The following is a 14,971-nucleotide window of genomic DNA, read 5'->3' as shown; positions in this document are numbered from 1 at the left end:
TGAGAGGATGTGCTGCTGGAGGACTGAGGAGCATTAACAGACACCAAGAAGAAGGTCCTGTGGTGAAGATAAAGAAGGTGTTGGGAGGAGGCCATGGGGAAGTAGCCCAGGGAATTGTAGCTGTTGTGCAACTGTTCCAGGAGGCACTCTAGACAGCTGCAGTCCACAGGGCCCTGGGCTGGAACCCGGAGCAGAGGGTGGGACCGGGTTCCCCCTAAACCTCCCAATTGACCTGGACTGTGGGTTCTACCAGAGGGGAAGGTCTCTGGGCTGTTCCCCAACCCACATGGTGAATCTCTGAGGCGAGAAAATCCGCCAATAAGCGCAGGCCCTACCAAGATAGAGAAGGAACTTTGTCACAACTGCCAAAAAAAACCCCCAACAACAACGCGGCAGTGAGTCTTACTGCCCAGGTCAACTGACTCGGGCTCGTGGTACAGAGTGGAAAATGGCAGTGTTGGCCATTCCCACTTGAGCTGGAACCCATGCTCCGAGATCCACCTTCTTGCTGACCCCTGAGTCAGTTGACCCAGGCTCTGAGACTTGTGACTGTGGGTTTGTTTTGTTTTTTGCAATACAGATGTATCCTTAGTGAAAATGGTATCTTGGTGTACCATGTTTATTGTCTGTCACTGATGACAAATCAAAAATAAGTAAACAGATGTTTACTCTAACTGCCAGCTCTGAAAATTCAACATGGAATCTAAAAGTCAACTATTCATCACAAATTAGGATCTTATTTGTATGTCCACAACCCCAGTACCACTGTGACTGCTACCTAGGTGTAACTAATAGACCCTGAAAATAGAATTTAGAACATGTCTACACAAACAATAGTTTGCAGCAAATGGGGATATGAGTATGTGTTGGTTAATCCGGAACTAACCTCGGCCTCTTTTCATAACATGGACAAGCCTTCACACTGATAATCAATGGGGCACCATAATACCGGGTACAAAATATATCATGCCACTATATAAATCCATGGTCCACCCACATCTTGAATAGTGTGTGCAGTTCTGGTTTCCCCATCCCCAAAAAGATACATTAGAAATGGAAAAAGTACAGAGAAGGGCAACAAAAATGATCAGGGGTATAGAACAGAGTCCATAAAAAGACAGACTGTTCAGCTTAGAAAAGAGATAACAAGAGGTCTTTAAAATCATGAATGGTGTGGAGGAGTGAATAAGGAAGTATTTATTCACATAACACAAGAGCCAGGGGAAATTAATAGGCAGAAGGTTTAAAACAAACAAAAGGAAGTACTTCTTCACACAGTGTACAGTCAACCTGTGGACCTCATTTTCTGGAGATGTTGTGAAGGTCAAAAGTATAATTGGGCTCACAAAAAATTAGAAAAGTTCATGGACGATAGGTCCATCAATGGCTATTAGCCAACACGGTCAGGGATGCAATCCCATGCTCTGGGTGTCCCTAAGCTTCTGACTGCCAGATCTTAGGACTGGATGACAGGGGATGGATCACACAATAATTGCCCTGTTCTGTTGAATTTCCTCTGAAGCATCTGGCATTGCCACTGTCTGAAGACAGGATACTGGGCTAGATGGACCATTGGTCTGACCCAATATGGCCATTCTTATGTACACTGATCAAACTAAAATTATTTCCTGGTAACAATGACTTTTTTTATGAATGAGGTTCGGGACACTTGCACCAAGCAATTTCAAGTATTTTATCCAAATCACCTTAAAGGCCACAGTACAGGGTACATACCAATGGGGTTTTTAAATGTAAACCCTATACAAAGTGAATGATAATAGGATACAGAAAGTCTGGTCCACATTCTGCCTAAGTCAAGATGAACTGAAGTGGCTCCCCATGAACAAAGGATGTAATTTTCCTGAAAAGGAGAGTAAACAAAGGAGATAGGTTTGTGTATGTGGCATGTAGTAAGACCCTGATTTACAGACCATGTCTGAGGATGTATTGTGAATAAACTCAGGCTGTAGACATTACCCTGTAAAACACCAGCCCTTTTCTGCCAGTTTCCATCCAAAAAACTAGAAGGATTTGAGACCCTTGCACAGAAACAGTGTTCTTAGACGGATGGAGCAAACATTCCTGGCCTAAGTAAACATTTGTGATCTGAACCTTGCTCTGATGATATTCATGATTACGAGAAAAATGGAATATTCTGCTGAGCTCAATCAGGACTGTGGAAGCTTGGTCCCTTCTGGCGCTATGTCTTCACTGAAAAAACAAGAAGTGAGTTCTTAACTTGGATTACAGTAGCAGTGGAGACACAGCAATTTATCTTTTTACTTGGGGTAACAGCTCTAGTTCAACCCCAGGCTCCCCTCTAGCTTCATTTAAATTAAATCAAAATGCAGAGCCCTCTGGACCGGTGGCCAGGACCCCCTTTAACTCAAGTTGCTAACCTGAATTAAAAGCAGAGATGCTATGTCTTCACTGCTATTTTAGCTTGGGTCAGCTCATCAGAGTTAAGAACACACCTTGTTTTCAGTGAAGACATATTTTTGGCATCATGAGCAGAAGACCAGGAGTTTGTTGTTCAGGGGAGTGGTAGAAATCTTACTCTCATTTCCTGATTTAAAAACCACTTGTGAGAATCCATGATGGAGCAACTCATTCTATCTGCAGTCATATTCTCCATCCTTGCCTGGTACATGGTGACAAGGATTATTTGAGAGCCAAAGCCTACTTGCACAGCAGTAGGGCTTCCTGCCACACAAAGCACAACCTGGTGCCTCCCTGCTTGTTTACACAGAACATAGTGATCTGATTGTCCATCTGAATTAGGATTACCTTTTGGGATACCAGAACTTGGATAAATCATCTCATATGTCCTTAAATCAGCACTAGTCTGCACCTATAGGTAGCTAATCCTTGTATTTATAATTTCAATTAATTACAAAAAAAATGACATAATGCACAATACAAATACAAAAAAAAAAAAAGACTCAATATCTATACCACCAGGACAGTGGTACCCAAAATTTTCCTCTCATGCCCTCCCCCCCCAAACCTCCCCCCACTAATGGAAAGTGTTCCCTTCCCCTTCCCCAGCCAGAAACGGCGTTGTGGCTGGGCCATGGGCAGTGGCCGGCGGCCAAGAGCGGGGCTGGGGATAGGGCCAGAGTGCATCTAGGGTCAGAGCGGGGCTGGGTGGTGCTCCCTTCCTGCCCCCCATGGGGGCTAGGCCAGGCCCTGCTGCACTCCCTTGGATGTTCCTCTGCCACCCCCCAGTGTGCCCCACAGGTTGGGGACCACTGCACTAGGAGGTCCACTTAACCCAAGAACATATGTAAATATGGCAAGTGGTGGTGGGTTTTTTTTGGTTTTGTTTTTTTTAATTTACAAATATCACAAATTTCATATTAAAATTTTAAATATCAGTGATTTAAATATTCTTTTCCCAATGAAGAGTGACCTTACCAACTGCAATAATTGGAGACTAATCCCATTACTTTCAGGGCCTGGGAAAATCATGTGAAACATCATCCTACAACATATCAATAAACAGACACCTTCAACTTGGAGAGGGACAAGCAGGAATTAGACAACTGAGATTACATGTAGACCATATTGTTGTTCTCAGACACATTATAGAATAGGGGTCGGCAACCTTTCAGAAGTGGCGTGCCGAGTCTTCATTTATTCACTCTAATTTAAGGTTTTGCATGACAGTAATACATTTAAACGTTTTTAGAAGGTCTCTTTCTATAAGTCTATAATATATAACTAAACTATTGTTGTATGTAAAGTAAATAAGGTTTTTAAAATGTTTAAGAAGCTTCATTTAAATTAAATCAAAATGCAGAGCCCTCTGGACCGGTGGCCAGGACCCGGGCAGCGTGAGTGCCACTGAAAATCAGCTCGCATGCCGCAGGTTGCCAACCCGTTATAGAACAAAGTGTGGAGAGGCAAGCACCTCTTGGTGATAAATTGTATAGACTTCCAGAAGGCTTTGGAAAGCATGCACAGAGACAGTCTTTGGAGAATTATGGCATATTATGGAACACTAGCAAAAATAATTAGAATAATCAAGGATCTACATATAGGGTGGGCAAATTTCGGCCCAGGGGCCGCATCCGGCCCTTCAGACATTTTAATCCGGCCCTCGAGCTCTCACTGGGGAGCAGGGTCCAGGGCTTGCCCTGCTCCAGCCGTATAGTAGGGTTGGGGGCTTCCCCCGCTGCGCGCATGCTGTGGCTCCACGCGGCTCCTGGAAGCAGTGGCATGTCCCCCCTTCGGCTCCTACACGTAGGAGCAGCCAGGGGGCTCCGCATTCTGCCCCCATCCCAAGTGCCGCCTCCATAGCTCCCATTGACAGGTAATGCAGTCAATGGGAGGTGCAGGGGCGGTGCCGCCTGGCTGCCCCTCTGCGTAGGAGCCAGAGGGGGGACATGCTGCTTCCAGGAGCTGCTTGAAGTAAGCACCACCTGGAGCCTGCAACCCTGACTCCCTTCCGTGCCCCAACCCCTCCCCCAGCCCTGATCCTCCTCCTGCCCTCTTAACCCCTGGGTCCCAGCCTGGAGCACCCTCCTGCACCCCCAACTCCTCATCCTCAGCCCCACTCGGAAGCCACGCCCCCATGCATCCCAACCCCCAGCCCCAGCCTGGAGTCCCCTCCCGCACCCTGAACACCTCATTTCTGGCCCCACCCCAGAGCCCGGACCCCCAGCCAGAGCCCTCAACCCCCTCGCACATCCCAACCCTCAATTTTGTGACTATTCATGGCCTGCCATACAATTTCCATACCCAGATGTGGCCTGAGAGCCAAAAAGTTTGCCCACCCCAATCTATATGATAATGCTGAATGTGCAGCCAGAGATGGTGACAACATCCGCTAATGGTTTTCAATGACAACCAGAGTAAGGCAAGGGTATAATATGTCTTCACTATTGATTGCACTGATCATTGACTATGTCATGAGGAAAGTAACCACAAAAGGCCACAGAGGAATTTTATGTACAAATGATAAAGTGCAATTGGATGACACTGTCCTGCTTAGTTCAACACATCCCTTAATGGAGGAAATGACACAGCTTTTGCCAGATAGAACAAAACAAGTTGGTTTGTTCACCAACAATGGGAAGCCAAAATATATGGATATCCATGTCCCACAGGTAACCATTAGAGTGGATGAAGAGAAACCTGAAAAAGTAAGTCATTTTACCTGTCTATGCAGTGAGATGTGCAATGATAGTAACACCATGCTAGATGTCAATCAAGGAATATCAAAAGGAGCAAACCATGTTCATAAACTTGAAAAGATTTGGAAAAGTAGCATGATTGGCACTGACAGAGAAATACAATTTTTTAATACCAGTATCATGTCTGTCCTCAATTATGGAGCAGAGTCATGGAAATCTACAACAGAAATGGATAAAAAGATCAACTCATTCCAAAATAAATGCCCGTGGAAGTTCTTCAGAATCCACTGGAAAGAGTTTCTTGCAAAATCAGAACAGATATATTTAGGACACACTGTAAGGATGCCATCAACATGACTTCCACAGCTAGTGATAATATGACACCACCTGGAAAAAGGAACAGAGGGCAATTTTGAAAAATATTACACAGTTCAACAGAGAAAGAAGTGAAATCCATCAACATGACACTCAGAAGCCTGAATAGACCAGCACAAGACTAAAATAAATGGTGGCAGAAACTGGTGGATGCCTTATACACCTGAGGGGGTGTTGGAGGATAAAGAAAAAGAAAGAAGAAATATTCTCTTATTATTACTTGTAAATAAAATTATCTACTCTTACACTTACATATATGGAAATTTGGATCAGACACAGGTCCGAGATTTTATTACAGGGCAATTACGTTTACATAGGAAAATTGGTAGAGAAATTTCCAAAAGGTATGTCATTTTTAATAAAAATTTCATCTTCTGCTAAAGCTTTATTATTTTTAACCAGCTCGGTAGCTAGTCAGAAAACTCTTGAGAAAACATTTTATGCAAATTCTTCCTCCTCTCATTGTTTTGACCAACTCTAATAATAATGCTTAGTACTTGTAAAAGCAATCTTCCAAACATTTCACAACCTTTACCTCATTCTCACAATAGCCTTGAATATAGGTACCATTATCCCCATTTTGTAGACTAAGAGACTCTGGCATAGAAATTAAAGCCTCTAGCCTGCAAGTTGTGCCACATGGGTAGACCTCAGTGCCAATTTGTTGTGGCTCTGTGTAGTTATACCTACAAGGAACATTTTGAAGAATCTGAGCCTCAGATCATGGAGGGTGTGTGAAATGGGAATAGAATTCCACACGAACTGGGAGCCAGGAACTGAAGAAGTAGGGTCTCAGCACAGTTCACTTTAACTATTCTTTTCTTCCAACATAATCCCTTCCATAATTCCCTTCATTGGAATAGACATTATCAATCTATCTATTAAAGGCTATGGTTAGGTTGCACTTTGTTGAGGCAACAGTAGACAAACTACTGCCCATCTTGCACTCCTATGACAATGACCTGCATCATATAGCTCAGTGGCTCTCAACCTTGCCAGACTACCGCATCCCTTTCAAGAGTCTGATGTGTCTTGTGTACCCCCAAGTTTCATCTCACTTAAAAACTATTTGCTTACAAAATCAGACACAAAAATTCAAAAGTGTCACTATTACTGAAAAATTGATTTTCTCATTTTAACTGTATAATTATAAAATAAATCAATTGGAATATAAATATTATACTTACATTTCAGTGTATATTATATAGAGCAGTATAAACAAGTCATGGTCTATATGAAATCTTATTTTGCATTAATATATTTGTTATTTTCCTAAAGCAAGGTTAATTCTCCTTGGTTGGTATAATTTGGTACTTGGTTTTACCAACTAGAAGGATAAATAAATATGTATAAATATAATGTAAACAATTATATAGCTTACCATACATTTATCCTGATTCTTAATTTTACATTTTTGTTAGAAAATGCTGAATGACATTTCTTATTTATGAGATGATTAATTTTTTCTCAAGTTGCATTTGGATGGAAATAGGAATTCAATTAAAATTCATAAAAACTGTATTTTACAATTTTTTATTACTTCAAACTAAATTAAATTGTGCTGAATACATAAGAAAAATATCAAAACATGTTTTGCATTTATAATTAACGGATGTATTAGACCAGTGGTTCTCAAACTTTTGTATGGGTGACCCCTTTCACACAGCAAGCCTAAGAGTCTGACACCCCACCCTTATAAAGTAAAAACACATTTTTTATATTTAACACTATTATAAATGCTGGAGGCAAAAAAGGGTTTGGGGAGGAGGCGGACAGCTCGCAACCCCCCCACGTAATAAAATCATGACCACCAGTTTGAGAACCGCTGTATTAAACAATGGAAGTATTATCTGTTGTTAGTGAATAGAACTGACTTTAGAACTAGTAAATCTCACCCTCTCACATTTTATTCTTAGATTGAAAGAGGAAAACAAGCTTTCCTGCTTTTTCAACTCCTAATTGGTTTCTTAACTTCCACTGAGCTAGTCATGGACGTCAGCTAGTTGAAAAAACTTAAAATGAAGAAAAGAGTCCCTCAGCACCTGTAGAAGAGGCTCTTGCTTTTAAAAGCCAGCTAAGCACTTCAACAAACTGGCTTCAGGTGCTTCACCAGGGGCTTCCACGAGTTCAGTAGTTCCACTTTCTTTAAAACTAAAACCTGGAGCTCCAAGCATGTGCGGCTTAATATTTTTTGTATATAATGTTAAGGATGTTCATGGATTACAGGAAGCTGAGCCCTGAACTCAGGTTGCAATAATTTCACATTTAATTTTAAATAAGGTTTAATTTTAAAAAGAAATGTATTCGGTTTAAATAAAATCTGCTTTAAAGCGAAAAATTGTCCGCCTCGTCCTGCCTACCTCATACACCCCTCACGCTCCTGACTTTGCGAGCTCCCAGCCTCTGTTATCCTGAGAGCGCCCTCTGCCGCCCCAGTCCCCCCGCCGGCAGCCGGCCTCGCACCTCGAGCCCCCATGGCTGCCCCAGCCTCGGGTGCGGGGGAGGGCCCGCGAAAGTCTGCGCATGCGTATTATAACTCCGCGGGTGGAGGATGGGCACGCTCCCGTCCCCACGCTGAGGATTTGTGCGCTGCCCACCGCCCCCTTGTGAGGCGTTGAAGCAAGAAGGACACTACAGCTTCCGGCATGCAACGCGCAGCGGGCCTAGGCGGCCGGCGGCGGCGGACTGGCAGCGGTGCATGCTGGGAGCTGTAGTTCCCGGTTCTGTATTGTCTCGCTGGTCGGGAACCCGACCGCCACCCCTGCCGGGTGAGTGACTGACAGCTCCCTGCAGCCAGTGGCCGAGGGGCTGGGTGGTGGAGACAGGCGCCCGTCGCCCCGGTGACCGGTGGCGAGTTGGTGACTCGGGGAGGAGCTGGAGTCCTGGGGGACGGCGGTGAGTGGGTCTGGGAGCGGGGCTCCCCCCCAGACCAAACCGACTGTGCGCTACCGGCCCGGGACCCTACTCGGGACGGGGGTGGAAGGAGAGACCTGAGGGGACTCGGGGGGTGGGGGGTAGCGTGCAGAAGTTAGACACCCCCTGCGCTGGGCGGCGTTGGGTGTGTGCGACGGGGAGTGGTTCCGTTCCAAGCTGGGCTTTGGGGGGGGGGGGGGATGGGGCTTGGTTTGTTGGACTCCGATTTCACTGCTTGCTTTTCAAACGGTCCCAACTGACCCGGGTGCTGCTTTTCCCTCCCAATCCCAGCGGCTCCACCCTCCAGGGAGGCTGAGGCTGCTTCGATAAGGTGGTTAACGGGTAGCACTGTTTCGAGAGTAGCGTGCAACTGTTGCTTGGCTGGCGGAGGGGGTACAGTAAACTGCTCCTGGCCCTCGAGGAGCACGTCCCCAACTATCCAGCAGCTACCTGACCCCACTCGCTGTTGTATCTGCCTGCCCTGTTAATGAATTTACTTCAGTACCCTTGTGAGGTGGGGAAACGCTATTATCTCCACTTGGCAGAGACACAGAGAGGTCACTGCTGTGATTGATGCTCCTTTCTTTAGGAAAGAGATTTATAAACCAAAATCTCTGCACATTACTGATAATAATACTTGGCAATTGTGTAGCACTATTTGTGTTCAAAGTGTTTTACATCTACTAATTCTCCCTATACCTCTGGGAAGTGAATATGTATGATTCCATTTTTACAGATGGGGAAAATGAGGGAGAGAGGTTAGGTGACCTGCCCAAGGGCACACAAGGAGTTGGTAGCAGTGGCAGGATACCAGTCCATCTGAAGATATAACTGGCTCTTTTCTTCCTCTTCCTAGTTTGCCTGCACTCTTTTCCAATGTGAGTGCTGGAAGTGAGTTGCTCTGTGATCTTTTACCTAGGGCACCGGTTTCAAATTGTGGGTTGGACCCCAAAGTGAGTCGTGACCCCATTTTAATGGGGTCACCAGGGCTCGCATTAGAGTTGCTGGGGCCAGGGGCCAAAGCCCCACTTCCTTGGGTTGCAGGGCTTAGAACTCAGTTTCAGCCCTGAGTGGAGGGACTCAGAATAGATTACGGGCCCCCCGCCTGGGGCTGAAACCCTTGAGCTTCGACTTTGGACCCCCCCCCTCCAAACCCTGCCCAGGATGGCAGGGCTTAGGCTTTGTTCCCCCCTCCTGGGAACATGTAGTAATCTTTGTTGTTAGTAGGAGGTCTCAGTGCAATGAAGTTTGAGAACTCCTGACCTAGGGCTTGTCTATACTTACGCGCTGGTTCGGCGGCAGGCAATCGAACTCAGAAGTGCTCCCCGTCGACTCCGGTAATCCTGCTCGCCGCGAGGAGTACGCGGAGTCGACGGGGGAGCCTGCCTGCCGGGTCTGGACCGCGGTAAGTTCGAACTAAGGTACGTCGACTTCAGCTACGTTATTCACGTAGCTGAAGTTGCGTACCTTAGTTCGATTTGGGGGTTTAGTGTAGACCAAGCCCTAGGGTCTTAGGTAATTGAGCTCTTTTAAAACTCATCCTTCTCATCACTGCTTCATTCTTAGTTTTGGTTTTCCAGATAATTTTTAACTTTCATCTATAACGCCAAAGCTTGAATGCTTTGAGTCTTCTCTCAGTGTCCTTCTTAAGTGTCCAGCTCTCAAATCCAAACAGGAGAATTGACTGTAGGTAGCAGTTTAGCAATTTAGTGAGGATATATGGAGTTTTAATTTTGATAACACAGAAGTCTTTGGAAGTTGTTGAATACTTTTGCAAACTGTATCCTTCTTTTGATTTCTTCATCACATCTTCCATTAGACTCCCTACACTTATTTCACCTATCAACCATCAAGTAATAGGTGTTGCCTGTCTTGTGCATCTCTGTCATAGGTGGGGGCTCAGCTCCCACCGACAGCCCCGCCGATCAGCTCCTCCCCTCCCCAGCGCCTCCTGTCTGCCAAGGATCAGCTGTTCAGTGGTGGGCTGGAGGAGAGGGAGCAGGAAGAGGCAGAGCAAGGGCAGGGTGTGCTTGGGGGAGGGGTGGGAAGAGGGGGCGTGGAAAGAGGTGGGGCAAGGTGGGGTTTTGGGGGAAGGGATGGAGTGGGGGTGGGGCCTGGGGCAGAGCGGGGGTTGAGCACCCCTGGGGAAATTAGAAAGTTGGCATCTCTGGTCTCTGTGTTTATTTATCATCATACTTTCTGTCTTCCTAATGTCGATCCTCACTCCATATTTCTTGCTGACATTGTTTGCAGCAATAAGCATGTTCTGAAGTTCTTCCTTAGTTTCAGCCAGTTATACTCAGATCTCATTGGTTCAGGAGCCAAATTAACAATAACAATTACCCAATGAACCCCAGCAGTATGAATTCATTGTTTCATTTACTCTCTCTATATCAGGGGAAGTCAAAATACAGCCTGCTTGCTGGATCCGGCCCGTCTAACATTTCTGTCCGGCTCACCATGACTAACATTTCTGTCCAGCCTCCTCTGCCCCCTTGCGATCTCCGAGTCTGGGCCACTAAAAGTCCCGCGGCACAGCGGGGCGCTCAGGCAGGCTGCCTTCCAGCCGTGGTCCCATGCCGCTCCTAGAAGCAGCCAGCTGCTGCTGGCACATCTGTGTGCACCTCTGGTGTGGGGGGAGGTGGCTCCGCGCGCTGCCCCCACCCCCAGCACTGTCCTCACAGCCAGAAACCGGCCAATGGGAGCTGCAATTCCATTTTAATGGGGTTGCCAGGGCTGGCTTAGACTTGCTGGGGCCCAGGGCCAAAGCCCGAGACCCAACACCCGAGGCCGAAGCCTGAGGATTTCAGCCCTGCGTGTTGGGACTCGGGTTACAGGCCCTCTGACTGGGGTTGAAGCCCTTGTGCTTCAGCTTTGCCGCCGCCCCCCTGCATGGGCAGTGGGGGCTCGGGTGGGCTCAGGCTTTGGTCCCCCCTCCTGAGATTGTCTAGTAATTTTTATTGTCAGAAGAGGGTCGCGGTGCAATGAAGTTTGAGAACCCCTGCACTACTGTAACAGCTGCATTTAGCTCATATGTACACAAGGAAATGTTTCTTTCTGTAAGGTGATACAAAGTTTTCAAGGTAATAAAACACCATATGCAGTCTCATTTACTGAGCTGAAAAAATATTCCAATGTCAATACAATTTGTGAAACCTTTTATCAAATTACGGTAGTAACTTTTTATTGTTATTAATCCTTAACAGGGATACGGAAATGTCATAAAATTATACTTTTTTGCATGGGATCATATTACCATTTATGTTTTCCAAAGGTTATTTAATTAATGGGCCTGTTTTGCTCTTAACATGCATGCATAACCCCTACTAGCATTTTCGAACATGTGAGGGAATCTCCTCTGCAGGTATCTTCGTGTTCAGTGAGTGGTTATTTTGATAGCAACCATGTCATCCTACTTAATGATGTCATCAGAACCCTACGACAAAATTAATTTAAAATATAATTTAATTTAAAAAAATCAGTAACATGCTGCAACCATTTTTGTACGTACTCTAAATGGATTAAAAACTGTTTTAGTTCCAAATAAATAAAACATAGTGCACTAACTTAGAAGTTATTACAGTACAGTAATATAATGGAGATAATTGGATGTACATTAATATTTTAGGACACTCAAGAGTGTGGCCTAATTGAAGTAGGATATTCCTCTTCTTAAGGCATAGAACTGGGTGTAAGAAAGCCTGGGTTCTGTTTTCTGCCACTGATTCCTAACAAAGGTGGTGTGAGATTAAGAAGTGCTTTACAAACATTAATTAACACTTGGATGGAAGGCATTATGTAAGTGAAAAGTATTAGGCTTTGTCTACACTGCCAATTGAACGACAAAACTTTAGTCATTCGCAAGTGCTTAAAGAAGCCCCCCCCTCCCCCCCCCGAAAGACACAAGTTTTGCCTCGGCAAGTTGCAGTGTAACCGGTTCGTTGTCGGCAGGAGTGCTTACAGCAGGGGATGGAAGTATTTTGTTGGCAAAAGTGCCGACAAACAGCGTTTACACTGCCCGACTTGTAGAAACACGGCTGTGTCACTAAAAGCTGTGTAGTGTAGATAAAGCCTTAGTGTTTGTTTGTTAAAGCTAAATTATTTTCTTGATTCCTAGAAGGGCTATCATGGCAGCTAGATAATTACTATATTAACACATTACTTACAGAAACCACTCTGCACTGCCAAATTATAACTGGAATCTACAGAGATGATAAAAAACAATGTTGACCCTTTGGCCTGGTCTACACTGGGGTGTGTGTGTGTGTGGAATTGATCTAAGTTACGCAACTTCAGCTACGTGAATGACATAGCTGAAGTCGACGTACTTAGATCTGCTCACCTCAGTGTCTTCACTACGGTGAGTCAACTGCTGCCTCTCCCCCGTCGACTCTGCCTGCGCCTCTTGCCGAGCTGAAGTACAGGAGTTGATGGGAGAGCGCTCGGGGATCGATTTATCATGTCTAGACTAGATACAATAAATCGATCCCCGCTGGATCGATCGCTGCCCACCGATCCGGCCGGTAGTGAAGACATACCCTTAGTCAAAAGAAAACAATTTAAAAATAAAGCTAAATTGATATTTTACATGGTGGTTTAAAGCTGGTCATATTTTGGATCTGGAAGTCCTCTAAAGGGAGCACATCCTAGAGTTGAGTCTTCAGCTGAGTCTTTTTCCAATTCAGGATAATTCATTTCCAAGTACCAATTGCAAGAGGGTGAGACACAATCTCTGACCATTTAAATACTTCTTTCATTGTTAGAGTAGTGAAATAACTAACATACTTTAAAAGCTAGACCTGAGATGCCAATGAATGTTTTTTGTTTTGTAAAGCATTTAAAGTTTCAGATGCTGCAAGCACAAATGTCACTCTTGGCAAAAGAATGTGTACATGTATTTATATATTGCTGTCCATGTTCAAAGTGCTTTACCAATTTTAGTCTAAGTACATGCCAGGAGGTCAAATTATGACTAAAGTTTGAAATTCTTGATTCTTTGTTTTTTAATCATCAACCATAAAAATAATATTTACAAAGGTCATCTATGGCCATTCCAATGTGGATGCACCTGATCTTGGAAGCTAGTAAGTGTTGGGTACTTACCGGTACTTAAGGTAAAAAATATCCATTAATTTTGTGTGCTTGATTTGAGACATCTAGGACCTGATTTTTTAGGGTACTTAGAGTTATATAGCACTTTATTTGTTCAAAGCACAGCTCCCTTTGACTTCGGTTGCAGTTGTGAGTGTTCTGCATGCCTGCAAATCACACACCAGGGAAGGGCTGATCAAATTGATTAAAAAATCAGAATATTCTAATTAATAAAGTATTTTTTTTTAAAAAAAGCCTATTTGAAATTGACAACTTCTATTAAGACCTAAACTTGCTAAAATCTATGAAAATCATTTAAATAAAAAAAATCAAGCAATACGTGTTTGCTGCTAAAATTTTAAAGAAAATCAAACCACTGAAGTGGAGCAGTTTCTAGCTAAGTACCTGGAACCATAGTTTGTTGAAGTGCTAAACCAGCTTTTGACAGCAGTAGCCTTTTCTGCAGGTAGAGAGAGAATATATTTTTTTAATTTCACTTTATTCAGTTGAGAAACCTATTGGGAGTTGAAAAAGTAGGAAAAGCCTTTTTTTCTCTTCCAGTCTCTGAATAAAAGTTAGGTGTGAGGGGATGAGATCTATCGCTTCTAAAAACTTGAAGGACATGGTGACCAGAAACAATCAATTCAGTTCACTAACTACAGATAACATCCTTTGTTTAATACATCTGTTAGTTTAAAATGCACAACTGGTTTTGATATTTTTCCTTTAAGTATGCAGCACATTTAAGATCATATTATTTAACTAATAAAAAACAGTTTTAGAATGCTCTTTGTGCATTTTTAGTTGAGTTCCAGTTTCCACCCAAATGCATTTTGACATAAATCATGAGTAAAAAAATAATCCTCCAGTAAATAGAAAATGGCGAATGACATTTCTTAACTTACGTACTTTTTTGTATTTTTTATTATCTGAAATCTAAATTAAGCTATAATTGGTTAAATAAATGTGTATCAATATAGTGTATCCTCCTGCAAAACAGTACTCATAAATTGTTCGCCCTCTATAATACTGATAGAGAGAGATGCACAGCTGTTTCCCCCCCCCCCCCGGTATTAACACAGACTCTGGGTTAATTAATAAGTAAAAAGCGATTTTATTAAATACAGAAAGTAGGATTTAAGTAGTTCCAAGTAATAGCAGACTGAACAAAGTGAATTACCAAGTAAAATAAAATAAAACACGCCAGTCTAAGCCTCATACAGTAAAAAAACTGAATACAGATAAAATCTCACCCTCAGAGATGTTTCAATAAGTTTCTTTCACAGACTGGATGCCTTCCTGGTCTGGGCACAATCCTTTCACCTGGTACAGCCCTTGTTCTAGCTCAGGTGGTAGCTAGGGTATTTCTTATGATGCCTCCTTTGTTCTGTTCCACCCACTTATATATCTGTTGCATAAGGCGGAATCCTTTGTTCCTCTGGGTTCCCACCCCT

The 14,971-nt window shown here is 43.9% G+C and overlaps 1 protein-coding gene and 1 long non-coding RNA gene across 5 annotated transcripts in view; one reads left to right on the top strand and one right to left on the bottom strand.

Annotated features, from left to right (window-relative positions):
- Positions 1-5,277: 5,277 nt before the first annotated feature.
- On the bottom strand, positions 5,278-8,100 carry LOC135984015 (uncharacterized). The gene is made up of 3 exons (XR_010601949.1): positions 7,874-8,100; positions 6,204-6,840; positions 5,278-5,525 (listed from the first exon to the last, which is right to left on the bottom strand). It is a non-coding gene; the product is annotated as an uncharacterized LOC135984015 (long non-coding RNA).
- A 50-nt stretch (positions 8,101-8,150) lies between these two features.
- Positions 8,151-14,971, top strand: part of RGS12 (regulator of G protein signaling 12) — a 174,837-nt gene continuing 168,016 nt past the window's right edge. For 2 of the 4 annotated variants that reach the window (XM_065598271.1, XM_065598273.1), the window contains exon 1: positions 8,250-8,408. The gene's annotated coding sequence lies outside the window, so the exon portion shown is untranslated. Of the gene's footprint in view, positions 8,409-14,971 lie in introns of all 4 variants that reach the window. The other 2 variants (XM_065598272.1, XM_065598278.1) reach the window with 2 other exon arrangements.

Source organism: Chrysemys picta, chromosome 5 (assembly GCF_011386835.1).
Source record: "Chrysemys picta bellii isolate R12L10 chromosome 5, ASM1138683v2, whole genome shotgun sequence".
NCBI lineage: Eukaryota > Metazoa > Chordata > Testudines > Emydidae > Chrysemys > Chrysemys picta.
Note: the sequence above shows the minus strand (reverse complement) of the source record. Positions and strands in the feature narration are given on the sequence as shown.